The 13,738-nt window shown below is 36.5% G+C and overlaps 1 non-coding gene across 1 annotated transcript; it reads left to right on the top strand.

Moving 5' to 3' along the window:
- Positions 1-3,807: 3,807 nt before the first annotated feature.
- On the top strand, positions 3,808-3,879 carry TRNAR-CCG (transfer RNA arginine (anticodon CCG)). The gene has a single exon. It is a non-coding gene; the product is annotated as a tRNA-Arg (tRNA).
- The last annotated feature ends 9,859 nt before the right edge of the window (positions 3,880-13,738 follow it).

The following is a 13,738-nucleotide window of genomic DNA, read 5'->3' as shown; positions in this document are numbered from 1 at the left end:
AATTATTTATTAATATAATCAAAGAGTATAATTTAATCTACAAAAGGCTGTTTGGCTCTACCCAGATATTTCTGTTCACAATTCTTGCGAGTTGTTTGGCTTTTCAGGACACAAAATATAGAAAAGAAAATGTAAAGTGAATGTAAAATCAGTTCAGTAATATTATCAAGAAAATTATGTACAATGTGTTTACTTGCTGGAATTACACTTCAAACACACAATTGCGTTCAGTCGTTCTTTCAGAAAAAATGTTCCGGGGGGCACACTTAGTATTCCGGAGGGGGGTCAGTGCTGGTACTATTCTATTTATTATTATATTATAAACGTATTATTTTGGTCTCTGAGGGGGCACTCTGAGAGCTCTGGGGAGGCCAGGGTTCCCCCAAAATCATCTCTGGAAGAAGCAGTGATTGCGTTGATCCGTTGTGTTATTTTGGCTTATATTGAAGTTTATTCTCCCCTTATATAGCCACAATGAAAATAAATCACAAATGGCATGGCTGTGGGGGGGGGGAGGATTGTTTATGCTGTAATGTCAGCCCCTCCGAGCAAATGCGTAAGCTCGAATAGGTTCTTTTATTTCGCAGGGCTCAAACTTCCCGGTGGAGGTACATCGCAGGCGCAATTTTCCCTGTTCTTGAGGTAGGGCGCAAATTTCCCAGGCGCAAAATTCTCGACACCGTTCGAATGACCTCGGAAGACTATCTTTTTCAATACTTTTTTATATTCTTTTGCTCGAGATTTCTTCATAGCTTCTTATTAAAATACTTACTAACATATCCTCATTTTATTGTCCTAACCAATCAATATGGGCATGTTGTCAGTAAATATTTAGATTGATCGAGCCCCTGGTGTGTAACCACAGTATTTCATATCATCCCCTCATTAGAAATCTTCTCTAAACGAACCAATATATGTTGTCAATAAAATATTTTAGAATGATTGAGCCCCAGGTAATTAACCACAGTATTTCGTGACAGACCCCCCTTCGTATTACCATATTCTAGCTACGTGCCTGACTCAGCTAATTCTCTACATTCTTTACCAAGCACGCATTTTCTAAAGCGGAAAGTGTTCTGTAAATACCTAACATAAGCTCATTATTTTCAGCAGATGCACAAATTGGGTAACATTCTATCTACATGAATGTTATATATGTCGATTACTGGAAACCGCTTCTCGCTATCTATTACCATATTTACTATATAATGATTAACGTTAAAACAGGAAATGGTTGATTTGTACCGCTTCCGGTTTGAATATTACATTCTTCAGGGAACTCGATTCTTAACTATTGACTCTGTACATCGTGGGCAAAATTGATGGTAATCCATCAGATAGTTCTTGAGACTGTTTGTTTCACTGACGGACAGAATGAATATATGGCTATAGAGTTTCGATAAACTAAATTCTTTAATGAGTGATGATGGAACAAATACAAGAAAGGGAACCAAGAGTACCACCGGGAAAATTTTCGAACACAAAATTAGCCATCCAAAACCCACATGTCCTGGGTTAGAATACCATAGATGAAAACTCTACCACTGAGTCATCAATCACCCGCTTATTAGTTTTATTAATTATTATATTAATATAAATTAATGAATGTCTACTTATGTTAATTATTGAACAGTTACATTGTATACTTCGTAAAGTGAAAAATTATAAATTTGTATTTACTGTACATAGGTATGTTGACAATAAGCGAATGTTATTACAATATTTGTTGATATTTCTTTTCCTTCACTGCCTTTCGTCTGGTTAAAAAGTAGTTTGCAGTGCTTTGGAGCAGCTGCAGGTGGGAACGCGATAATGTTTCAGACATACCGGCGACTTTTTTGTGTGTGAAAATAAGACCTTCCTCATAAAGCAGTAAATAACTGCAGCAGCAATTGTCTACGTAAGTGATAAAGACATATCCAACTACAAGAAACTAATACAGTATATATATTCATTATTGTGTTTTTCTTTTAACAGCTACTAGCTAGGGATGGCCAATTCCAGAATTTTTATCCAGTAAAATCGGAAAAATTCCGGATTTTTTCCGAATGTCGGAATTTTTCCAAAATCCGGATATTTTCCGAAATCCGGAATTTTTCCGAATTCCGGAATTTTTCCGAAATCCGGAATTTTTCCGAAATCCGGATTTTTTCTGAATTCCGGAATTTTTCCGAAATCCGGAATTTTTCCGAAATCCGGATTTTTTCCGAATTCCGGATTTTTTCCGAATTCCGGAATTTTTCTGAATTCCGGAATTTTTCCGAATTCCGGAATTTTTCCGAAATCCGGAATTTTTCCGAATTCCGGAATTTTTCCGAAATCCGGAATTTTTCCGAATTCCGGATTTTTTCCGAATTCCGGATTTTTTCCGAATTCCGGAATTTTTCCGAATTCCGGAATTTTTCTGAATTCCGGAATTTTTCCGAAATCCGGAATTTTTCCGAATTCCGGATTTTTTCCGAATTCCGGAAAGTAAATTTTCCGATTCCGGAAAACAAAATTTCCGGATTCCGGATTCCGGAAAATTTTGGCCATCCCTATTCCACACCATACGTGTCCCCTTTCGCCTTGACATAAACAAAATACATTCTCATGTATACACCCTTTCTATCAACGTTGAGTTGAGTTGATTATTAGTTTAACGTCCTTTTCAGTAGCGTGCCTATATGAGACAGAATCCACTGATTAACGTGGAATCCAAACCACATGAGCTCCTGCCGGGAATCGAACGCGGGTCTCCTATGCCAAAGGCATGTACGCTAACCGCTTAGCCACGAAATAGCTCTTCCTATTAACGTATTACTCTCCAAAATACTAGGTTTCTTTAATGCCACTTGTGTATAGTCAAGTGCTCCGATAGCACCCGGAAATGTATATTGTTCTTGCCACTCTGCCTTTGCTGTTTGTATATTACGCACACTTACGGAAACAATCCATTTTCAGGTAGTCATAGACAGTACTTTGAGCCACACTAGAATCCCCTGACATTCCGACCTTGAATCCCGGATCACTCACGTAACGCAAGAAAACCAAGGGCACCGATTTCTCTGTAAATTGGGGGGGGGGAGGGCATTCAGATGCAGAAGGTATATATATCGGGATTTTAAGACAAATTGTACTCTAATTATGCCAAATATTGTATATTCATAAATACAATAGGGGCCCACATGAGCTTTGGGGGGCCCGGGCCCTCACAGGATCGGCGCCCTTGAAGAAAACCCTTTTCATCATTACGTAGTCCACCACCCCGAATTTCGGTTGATTCTCCTTAAAAAATGTTGTGCTAATCACTATATTTTCTTTCATAAACTTATAATGCTTTTTGTAATCTCCATTTCCAACATTTCTATGCAGTTTATAAGTTTTTCTACGTAGTAAAACAATCATATACTCTGCCATATTTCGCACGGAGTCACCTATTTAGCTTGCTCCACAAATTTGGAGAAGTTACTAGCATCACAGAGGAGTCTTTGATTTTTATTGATATCAAACGCATAGTAGTTACTCGGCTCGAGAATAGAGGTGTGGTTACTTCAAAAGGGCGGGGCTTCTCCGAGGTCAGCCGAGACGACTAGTGCTCAGTTCTCTTTTTATTGATACCAATGCGAGTAACTACTTCAAAATTGGGCGTAATGAGTAACTTCTCCGTTTTATTGATATCACCCAATGTTACTTCGTGGCAATCTTACGGCAATGGGTTGCGCATACAAAGTACAGTTCCACATTGAATTCGGCTCAATATAACTGAATCAACCTCTATATGTTTAACACTTATCTGTTTCTACTATTTTACCTACTGGTGGAGAGGGCGCGATGGCTCAGTGGTAGAGCGTTCACCTCCGGCGCTTAGGGTCCCTGGTTCGATCCCAGCTCGCGCCGTGTGGACTTTGTGGTGGACAAACACCATGCTCGTGGGTTTTCTCGGGGTTCTCCCGTTTCCTCCCACTTTCTTCATTCCATCATTTCATTCATTTCTCATAATCACCGTCTCCCTGAGCCTAACCGGCATAACCGTGGGACGTAAAACTTAAAGATTTCATTTCATTTTACTTGTGGAGGATCACAGAAACTTTAGGGAGGGTCGGTCACAGAAACTTTGTCTGCGATCCATGAAGCTGCCCTACCCGACGTCACAAGTTTGAACATTTCTACACAGTGAATATTATCAGAACAAAAACAATGTCTTTAGGTCCGCAAATTGATACTTCAACGGTTTTCAGACTTGCATGAAACAAAGGAAAAAAATGGAATCCATAATAAATGCATTTGTCTGGATCTTCTATTTTTTCAGTTACCAAGAATAGTTCAGTTATTTCCCATTAGGTATCAGGTTTCTCATTATATTTGGCCGAAGGGGAAAGTTACAAGGCATTTTTGAACAATAAAAGAAAGAAATTCCTACTTTAAAAAAAAGTAACCTTTTGTTAAGCATATATACAGCATCATTAGCTGAGTATTCTGGAGTCGAATTTCAATGCAATAGCCCTATCATCAATCGAAAATTTAAAGCTCTCCTCCCTGAGTGTTCACAATTCACACAATAGAGGGCACGCTCTGAAAAGGATATTTGAGACGCCAATTTCATTCCATCCCCTTCTCTTATTCTCTCTCTCTCTCCGTCTCCCCTATAGAATATATATATAACTATGTGTAAGTGTGAGTCTCTGTACGAATGTATGTGTAATTTTCTAGTCTGTAACAGATTCTGCTTCAACAGTTAATGAGTCAACGAGAAATCGCACTGTAGAACTTATTGAAAATTTTAACTACTCCTCCTTTTACACTCTTTAACGATCAATACACGGTGCTCTCTGCACCTGGAATTTTCAGCATCTCACTCACTCTCTCTCTCTCTCTCTCTCTCTCTTTTTCCCTTGTTCCGTATGTGAATTCAGATATACGAGATACGTGGGTTCTGAATACAAAAGGTAATACTGACCTTATTGCATATGTGGGAAAACGGACTACGAATTCTCTGTTGGTTTGTATAAAATCCAATGGCCTGTAATGGACAAGGATCCCCTACAGAAGGAAAACCCTGAATATATTACTACATTGTGCTTGGTATCTTTGTGAATAAATTAGTTAATATGCGTACAAAGAAACTTAATGCTACAAAATGAAGCTTAATACACAGGAAACCTTCTTCAATAATAGGAAAACAAAACCAGACGGCATAATGGATGCGAATCATAATGTGTGACTAATGGAATTTCAGACATGACGTCTTTATCTACTATGTTGTTCCAAAGAGCCAGCGGCTACACTGATCTTCACTTTGGTGAAACATAACGTCTTACAGATCGTGAGATAGTGAACTACCGTATTTTGCCGTTTATAATGCACATCTTTCTCTGCCAACATATTTGTGAGAAAATTACAGTTGAGTCTACTTTTGCCAAGTAGAAAGCAGGTGTGGGGGCGAAAAATGAAATCTTTCTTTCAGTTTAACGTTGTCCTTTATGCTAAGGGAGACGATGATTAAAACAATTGAACGATCAAACCGTCGCTCGCGAGCTACTAGTAGCCCGCGAGGAAGTTTTTGGTAGATCGTATTAACACTCCGGTTGGCTAACCTTCATCAGTGTTGCCAATTTGAAGTAAATGTAACTAAATCTAGGGGATCCTACTTCCGGAATAGAGACCAAAAATAATATTTCAAATTAGTGACTTTTGCTGATTCTAAATGACGATTTAGCAATGGTACTTACTTACAAATCTAGTGATTTTCGTATTGTGAACAAATCAAGCAGTAAAGCACTTTTTATATGTTCGTTTTCCTTTTACTGATTTGAATCAGCCCAAGCGTCAATGAGTTCAGCAAATATACAGCCTACTGTATATATTGCGTATGAAATCTCCAGACTTCCGTTATGTTTTCTGATAGGCTAAGTCTTACCCTCTAATCGAGGATAACTTTATCCTTCAATGTCATTTAGTTTGCCAAGCTTCAATTGAGATGTTCAGTCTGAAGTTAGCGTTAATTTTTATTCTATTATATTTATTAACCGCTAACTTGCGAAGAAAATATCCAAACAGTTTACATCTCCATAACTTATTTCGTAATGCACTGGGTCTTTTTGGTTGCCACAAACAGTAGGTCTACCACCATATTGCATATGGTTCTAGGACAAGAAGGAAGAATCAACCTTTTTTTCTTCCATGTATCCTCATCCTAAGAACCGGAGAAATGTTAAATCAAGTGATCAGGGTGGCTAAGGGATAGTTTAATCACGCCCATTTCAGGAGTCCATCATTCGACTGGTCCTAATAGCAACAGTGTAGTGCGGTGCAACATCTTGACAACGTCATAGAGTGGATACAGACTTCACGGTTAAAAAACCTGTAGGCAGCACAAAGCCCTGGAAGTTATTTCTCTTTTTACATTCTTCATAATTAGAGGTTTTCCAGTTTAACCAATTTCTTAAATCCCTTGAAACTCTAGCTTATCTTATAAAATGCAATGACTTGTAATAAACAAAGGCCTCTTGCGGAGAGAGGGAATTGAACTTTGAAAGAATAAATTTATATCAAAGACGAACGTTCTTTGGTGTAGTTCACTTTAATTTTGTTCTCTTTTTCTCTTTCTCAGACATACACACACATATATATATACACGCATATTGAATAAAATATTGGGATACAAGAACAAAATTAGCTTTGTATTGAATCATCGCAAGTACAATACCAGCAATGTCAAGTTTTCTCAAACAGAATAATAATTCGCATCGTTTTCTCTCCGTTAATTGCGATGCTTGTGAAATGCTCTGTTCATATTGTTTTGAATGACAGGCATCATTCTCTGTAGACTTAATCTCTAGGGAAGCAATGAAGGGTAAAATACCAAAAGCAAATCCTTGAGTTTAACTTACAAAGAAGCAATTCCTACGAGGAACATTTGTCTTATCTAATTATTTAAGGGGGAATCATTCTCATATCTCTAGGACTCCAAGCAATGCTCAACCATCAGTTGAACCTGTTCCGTACAAGTGTTTCACATTGCAGAAAATCCCATGTCAAAAATATAATGCTTTGTCACAAATAAGTCACAAGCATTTATTATATTCAGGGTTTAATCAAGCATGAGTTTAGAAATTGTCAGCATTTTTGCAATTAGAGATTTCCAACTATTGTATTCTTCTTCCTCTCCTTCTTTTTCTTTTTTTACTATTTAAAATCTGTTTTTTTTTTTAAATTATAAAATTCCATGTTAAAATATAATTGTTACTAGGAAGTCAGAAATATTTATTGTTCTCAGGGTTTAACTAAGCATAAGCGTAAGCATGCTTTTTAAAAACAAATCTTTATAGTAAGTACATACTATATTTATAACAGCTAATTAACCGTCTTAATATTCAATAACTAACAAAATAACCTATCATATTGAAACTCTTCTAAGCGACATGTGACAGTTCTTTACCCCCTGGCAACGCTGATCCATAGAATGGATGGAGTCTTTTAAAGAGGGTTGTAAGTGGCATGCAGAAAAGAAAAGGTTCTCTCCAATGGCTTCTGTTTTCTTCTCTACTTGAGAAATGTTATATTGTTTTGCTTAGTGAATCCTTTTCCTTCAACTTACAGAAAATCGACTTAAAAACCATTGCTTTTGCAACACTCCGGCTTCTTTTAAGCCCCAAACGAGGACATAATGGCAATAAGTTTCGGAAAGTGATGCTATTTTCACTGCTTGCTTCTCATTTTAGACAGCATATAGTTACAACGAAGGAGATGAGCCCACCCTAAATCCGGCCCTGTATACGATTATACATAATTTTTGCTTTATTTTGACTTCTAGAGTAGTGTTCTGTAGTTCATGGGCGTCATTTTTAGAACACCCGATATACAGTGGACTGTTTTTAATTCGAAGTCCAAGGGGACACGAGAAAAACTTCGAATTATCCAAAATTCGAATTATCCAACAACATTCATTTTCACATATACAACAACAAACAAACTAAAGTACTGTGCATCAAAACCATATTCATACGGTGTAGACTTTATCTTTAAAGTAGCTTATTATTTGCGTGATCGAATACCGCAAACTAACGAACGACATTGACTCCACATAATACAAACTACGTGTATAATGGAAAATATATTTACGTACAATACTACAACATACATTGAATAGCCCAAACAATTAAACACCAATAACAACTTGAATAGTCTGTTCTGCCTTTTAAGAAGTCGTAAACCACATTTGCTTAAATTTGATTGTTTTTGTGCGGTCAATAAATCTTGAATTTCATGTATTGCATGGAGTACGATATTAATAACATTTGGTTGACTTTATCAATTATTTATCTTAAATTTTCAAGCAATTCTGAAACAAGATGAGATTGGCACACGTTCTCTATCTTTACTTCTTCCCCAACTCACCTTCATCTTTATCATTACATAGATTTTTTATTTATCTTTTGTATTACTCTTTCCTATGGCTACATCTGGATAACTCAAAACACGTTAAAACTGTATTTCTCTGTTTACATCTGTTCAACATTAAAAAAAAATAACTGTATTTACTTCGAATTATCCAAAACATATGTTCAAAAGTTCGATTTATCCACGATTTTTTACTATTGTTTTCAATACAGTTTTCAAGGGGAATGGACTTCTGTTCGAATTATCCAATATTTCGAATTATCCAAGTTCGAGTTAACGAGATTCCACTGTATATTGTCTAAAACTCAAATTTGATGGACTATTACTCGAGAGCCATAATGTTCGGTATAGATACTGAGCTCGTCAAGGTCCACCTATATGTAAAGTTCAATCAAGAACGGATGAATTTCAAGTATCGCATCTTTTCTGAGAAAATGATTAAACTAAAAATTTGATGGTCGGTAAGTCAGGAACCAAAGACGTCCATACTAGAATGTTTCATATGAATACTGAGCTCGTCAAAGACTTCCTCCGTGCCAAGTTTGGTGAAGACGGATGAATTTCGTTAATCGCATGCAGTATAGGCCTATACTATCCTGGTCAAACGTTCAAAAGTCAAGTCAATAAAGTGAAAAGTAAAGGCAAAGATCATTCATAACAAACTCTCCGAACAAAATGTGAGCATACTAAAAACTTTATATTACATTAAACAAATTGTACCAGTTCTTTCTGACTGAGAAATTTCCTTTGCTGTCTGTTATTTCAATTGCAAACAAAAACCTACCGTTCAGATCAAATGGCATTTTAACCAACATGGTAGAGAAACTCGTGCTGAATGCATAGCAACTATTATATAAAAGCATTGCATCCTTATCGCAACGTGACACAAAACAAATTAACCGAACCTGTCTAATATCATGGTATTCTACTTTTATGGGATTAAACACTCGGGATGTTCTTCCTAACTCATCCATCACATTTAGAAAGCGATTACCCGCTGAACCCTCATCACGTCTTGATACAAGGATCAAAAAATAACTTGACACTACATGATATAACACATGCCGTGTATACCTACACATATACACATGCATAGAATATATATTACATTGAGTGACGTACAGCAAGATTTAAGTAACACGTTCATTTAAACGGCTGAAATATTAGCAGAGTAATTAAACACCTGTTATATAAAATTATACACGAGTTCTCGTACAAATTATGTTCTGTACTTTATCTATCTTATTGTTTAAGACGGAATAAGATATACAATATGAAAAATTGAACACATAAACGGATATTTAGTGATTGTATGATTTATATGAATACATCAAGGCACAATGCGAGAAACTGAGAATTTGTTTCTTGAACCGGAGCATCCATTTTCAGCACCAAAGCTACACCAGAAGTGTACCAACAATTTAAGGTGAAATTCGACTACACGTAATGCTTTCAATGCTCTCTTACCCGGAATCGAACCCACGACCACGTGCAACAAAGAGGCGCAAGCTAGCTAGTATATCTGGCGGAGGTCTGAATACTAGATCGAGAAAGTCTTAGAATATAGAGAAGTTTTAAAGCGTGTTTTGAGTTTCTATAAATTATTTTATATGGATGTAACAGATAATCAAGTGTTTCAGTTGGAGAAATAAGGTTAGAATCACTGTCAGCAGATAAATAATATTCTCGTGCGTAAGTTGGCTATACTGACTTTCAAGGTCAGATTTACGTTTCCCTCTTGTCTTGCAGTAGAAGTTGTTTCTCATTGGTACGAGGACTCCAGTTCGAGTAACACGTATTTACAATCGCTACGCGGTTTCAGAATCCCGCCAAGTGTGAAGTGCTCTCCGTCGTACGTTTTCTTCCAGTACCAGCTATGTGCAAATTCATACCTACAGGGTTGGCAAGGTGGGCTTAGATCCGCTGACACTTTCAGTTTTTTGTTGACGTGTATATTTAAATGTAAAATGAATTTAAGTAGCCCTCCAAAAAATTGTCTCTCAAACCCCTGTCTTAGTATTCTGGCTATTGGTCTGGGTAAGCATCCAGAACATATTGACAAAGCACTTGTTCCTGTTTATGGATGTATTATGAATGAACAATATGTGATGCAGTGGTGTCGTGAATCCTCGAGAGGCAAGAAGAGATCAAGAACAAAATTACCATCTGGTTTACAGTGGGGGCGCTACAAGGGAGCGAGGAGGGGCGACCGCCACCTCAATATTTCTTCTCGCTCCCCAATTTTTATATGTACGAACGATAATAATAATATTCAAAGCAAAACAAGTGTGGTTACCTCGCCTTCCCAAATGTTTCTTCCCTTCCCTCTTGCCCCATTTATACTACGAGCCTAGCGCCGCTACCAGTGGTTCAGCAGCATGTGTTAGAATTTTATGATTGTGAGATACAGAACGTAACACGGGTTCGGCCAATACTGGCAATTAAGTCGAGAAATAAGCCCTGTGTCACTAAATACATCGTAGTAGACATTTTGTCAAATACACAGTTTTTTTGGAGTGAATATTACTCGTTGTAATCTTCTTTCTGGACCCTCTTACGTAGTCCGTGAATGATTTAGTTGACCGATTCGTGTGTCGAGTGAATTGGTATTTCAATAGATTAGCGCAGTCAGTATCTCTTCTGTCCTTGTACAGCACCGAGATTATGAATTACTTAATCCCTATAGGCATTTTGGCATTATTAACAGGTGACTTAGTAGAAAGTTCCTGGGGTGGAGGAAATTTGAATAGTGATGAAAAGTATTATAACGAACATACAGGGAATCTTCGTTGAGTACTTGAGAATATATGGTCCGGGGGGAAATATTATTCTTTTTTCTGAAACTATAGGTGGAAATATTTTACAATTACTTATAATGTTTTTGATGCAGAATAATACCATTTCAATACTACATAGACGTAGACGTAGTATTGGACACTCCCTCACTGCTTAAAGCTTGAACCCATCCAACAAACATACTGGATGCGCCCCTGCTGTACTAACACTGTTTCCGTTTACCCAATCAGCTGTGAAGCCAACAATTTGTTTTCGTGGGAAAAGATTTTTTTTTTAATATATGATAATGGGAAACAAAAGGTTAGTTTTTAGACGAACTGCGTTTGGGGCGTACATACTTTTATTTACGTCCCCTCTTCCCTGCAGCTACACTCCGGAAGCGTGTCCAGCATCTCTGGTTTTATCAATAGGAACTTTAGACGTGAACTTTAGGAAGAGAACATAATCCTTTTAATTGTAGTTCCATTTCTTAATTTTTCTTCCTTAAAATATTTTTTTAAAAGTGTTCTTTAATAGTAACTTTTTAATAATAAGTTTTTTTTCTCATTAATGTCACTTAGCACTTTAAGAATGTCACAATCAACAAAAAAAAGTTAAGACCTTTTGTAAATTTCTCTTTCTCATTCTCTCTACGTATTTTTTTCTGTCTCTCTCTCCTTCCTTTTCTTTTCAACAACCATAAAACTTCTTGTAACTCTATAATTGGTTTCCCTAGCCTCAGGATTTCTGTATACTTGTTAATAACTGCGCTTTAATACGCTTCTTCACCTCTTTCTTAATCAAAATCAATCTTCTTCTTCAGCTTTTACAGGTATGTACGTTACTGTTAGAAGAAATCAAGCAACAATAGATATAAATAGCTACCTAATAGTGTATATTTTTCATATATAGTACTATATATATATATATATATATATATATATATATATATATATATATATATACGAGGGCTATCCAGAAAGTATGAGACGTTTTGGCCTATCGCGGCAGTGTGCGGGACTAGAGTTGCCATCTTAGTGTCAGAACATTGCCACACTCAGTACGCATCTAGTTGTAGTAGTGTTGTAGTATATATATATATATATATATATATATATATATATATATATATATGATAGATAGATAGATAGATAGATAGATAGATAGATAGCCGCGGATCCAGGATATGACCAAGGGAGGGGCTAAACCATAGAGTGCCGCTTTATCCAATGTAAAGAAAGTAGAATTGAGGTGCATAAACAAACAGAGAGAGAGAGAGAGAGAGGGAGAGAAAGCTATATACATCTATACATCAGCAATGGATTTTGTTTCGGGAGGAGCTTGAGCCCGATAACCACCCCCTAAATACGCTACTGTACATCAGTCAACCGTTCCCATATTAAGTAACACAGCAACTAAACAAATTTCGAGCAAAGCCAATTTTAATAGCTATCAATATCAATATTCGAGACGAAACCGAGACTTTCGAGACTGACTAAAGTCTCGTCTTGATCTATAGATGTTTGTTTCGATCTCGATCTATAGATGTCTGTTTCGGTCTCGATCTCGTCTCGATGTATAAAAGTTCGTCTCGGTCTCGGTACCATCCGCAGCCTGGTAAGAAATTGACTACAAACTAGATGTGTATCATGTCACAACGGGATTTTACACTGAAGTGTCTGCTTGAGATACCTTTTCTTTTAAGGTATGTTTCATTTCTATATTGTATATGTTGTAGAAAATAAAAGATAAACTGAATTAAATGCCTGATATTCGTTTAGAAACACCCTGTATATTGCACTCTTTAATCATTTATTCGAAACGTTGTGCCCGGGGAAGATAAAATTTCCAATATAACTCAAAACGTGTATTTTAATGTATGAAAATATTGCTTTTCCAGACCATAATCTTACCCACAAAAGAAATTCTTGTAATTGGTCTTGTTATTCAGCACCAGTCGTGCACGATATACACAGGTATATTGCCGGTAGACAGAACAATTTGTTTATTTTACGAATAAAACGAGATTGGAAAAAAATAACATTTAAAATCACCACCGCAATGTCATATATTCTATAACGAAAACGTATATATATGACGAGACAAAAAAAAAAAAAAAAAAAACAATTTATTTTATGTATTTACGGATAGATGTCGCATACATGTATTTTTATATGGAAGATTTAACAGAGCTTTCGAGTTTGCGTGACGATTCGAAAAGTTGCGTGAACGCTGGAGGTGTCGTGAGGCGGAACAATGAAGCACCATTTCGTCACTACAACAAGAAAACGAAACAAAAATCAAACAAGTAATAGGATTTGCAGACAATAGAAAGAAAGAAAGAAAAAGCAGAACGAAATACAAATATAATAACCATAAAAAAAAAAATACCACAAAGATATCAACCCGATCTGTTTTTGCATGTCTGTTAAAATAACAACATATGTAATGCTTTAGTCTGTGATGGATTACAGCTATTTACAAATGGGAAACTGCTCTATCTTCACGTTTCATCACGTGTATTGACTGGCGACTTTACACAAAGATAGATGACAGCTACACGAAGCCATGCAATAAACTA

This window comes from Thermobia domestica, chromosome 12 (genome assembly GCF_964235325.1).
Source record: "Thermobia domestica chromosome 12, izTheDome1.hap1.1, whole genome shotgun sequence".
NCBI classification, from domain to species: domain Eukaryota; kingdom Metazoa; phylum Arthropoda; class Insecta; order Zygentoma; family Lepismatidae; genus Thermobia; species Thermobia domestica.
This window is presented reverse-complemented; position numbering and strand designations above follow the sequence as displayed.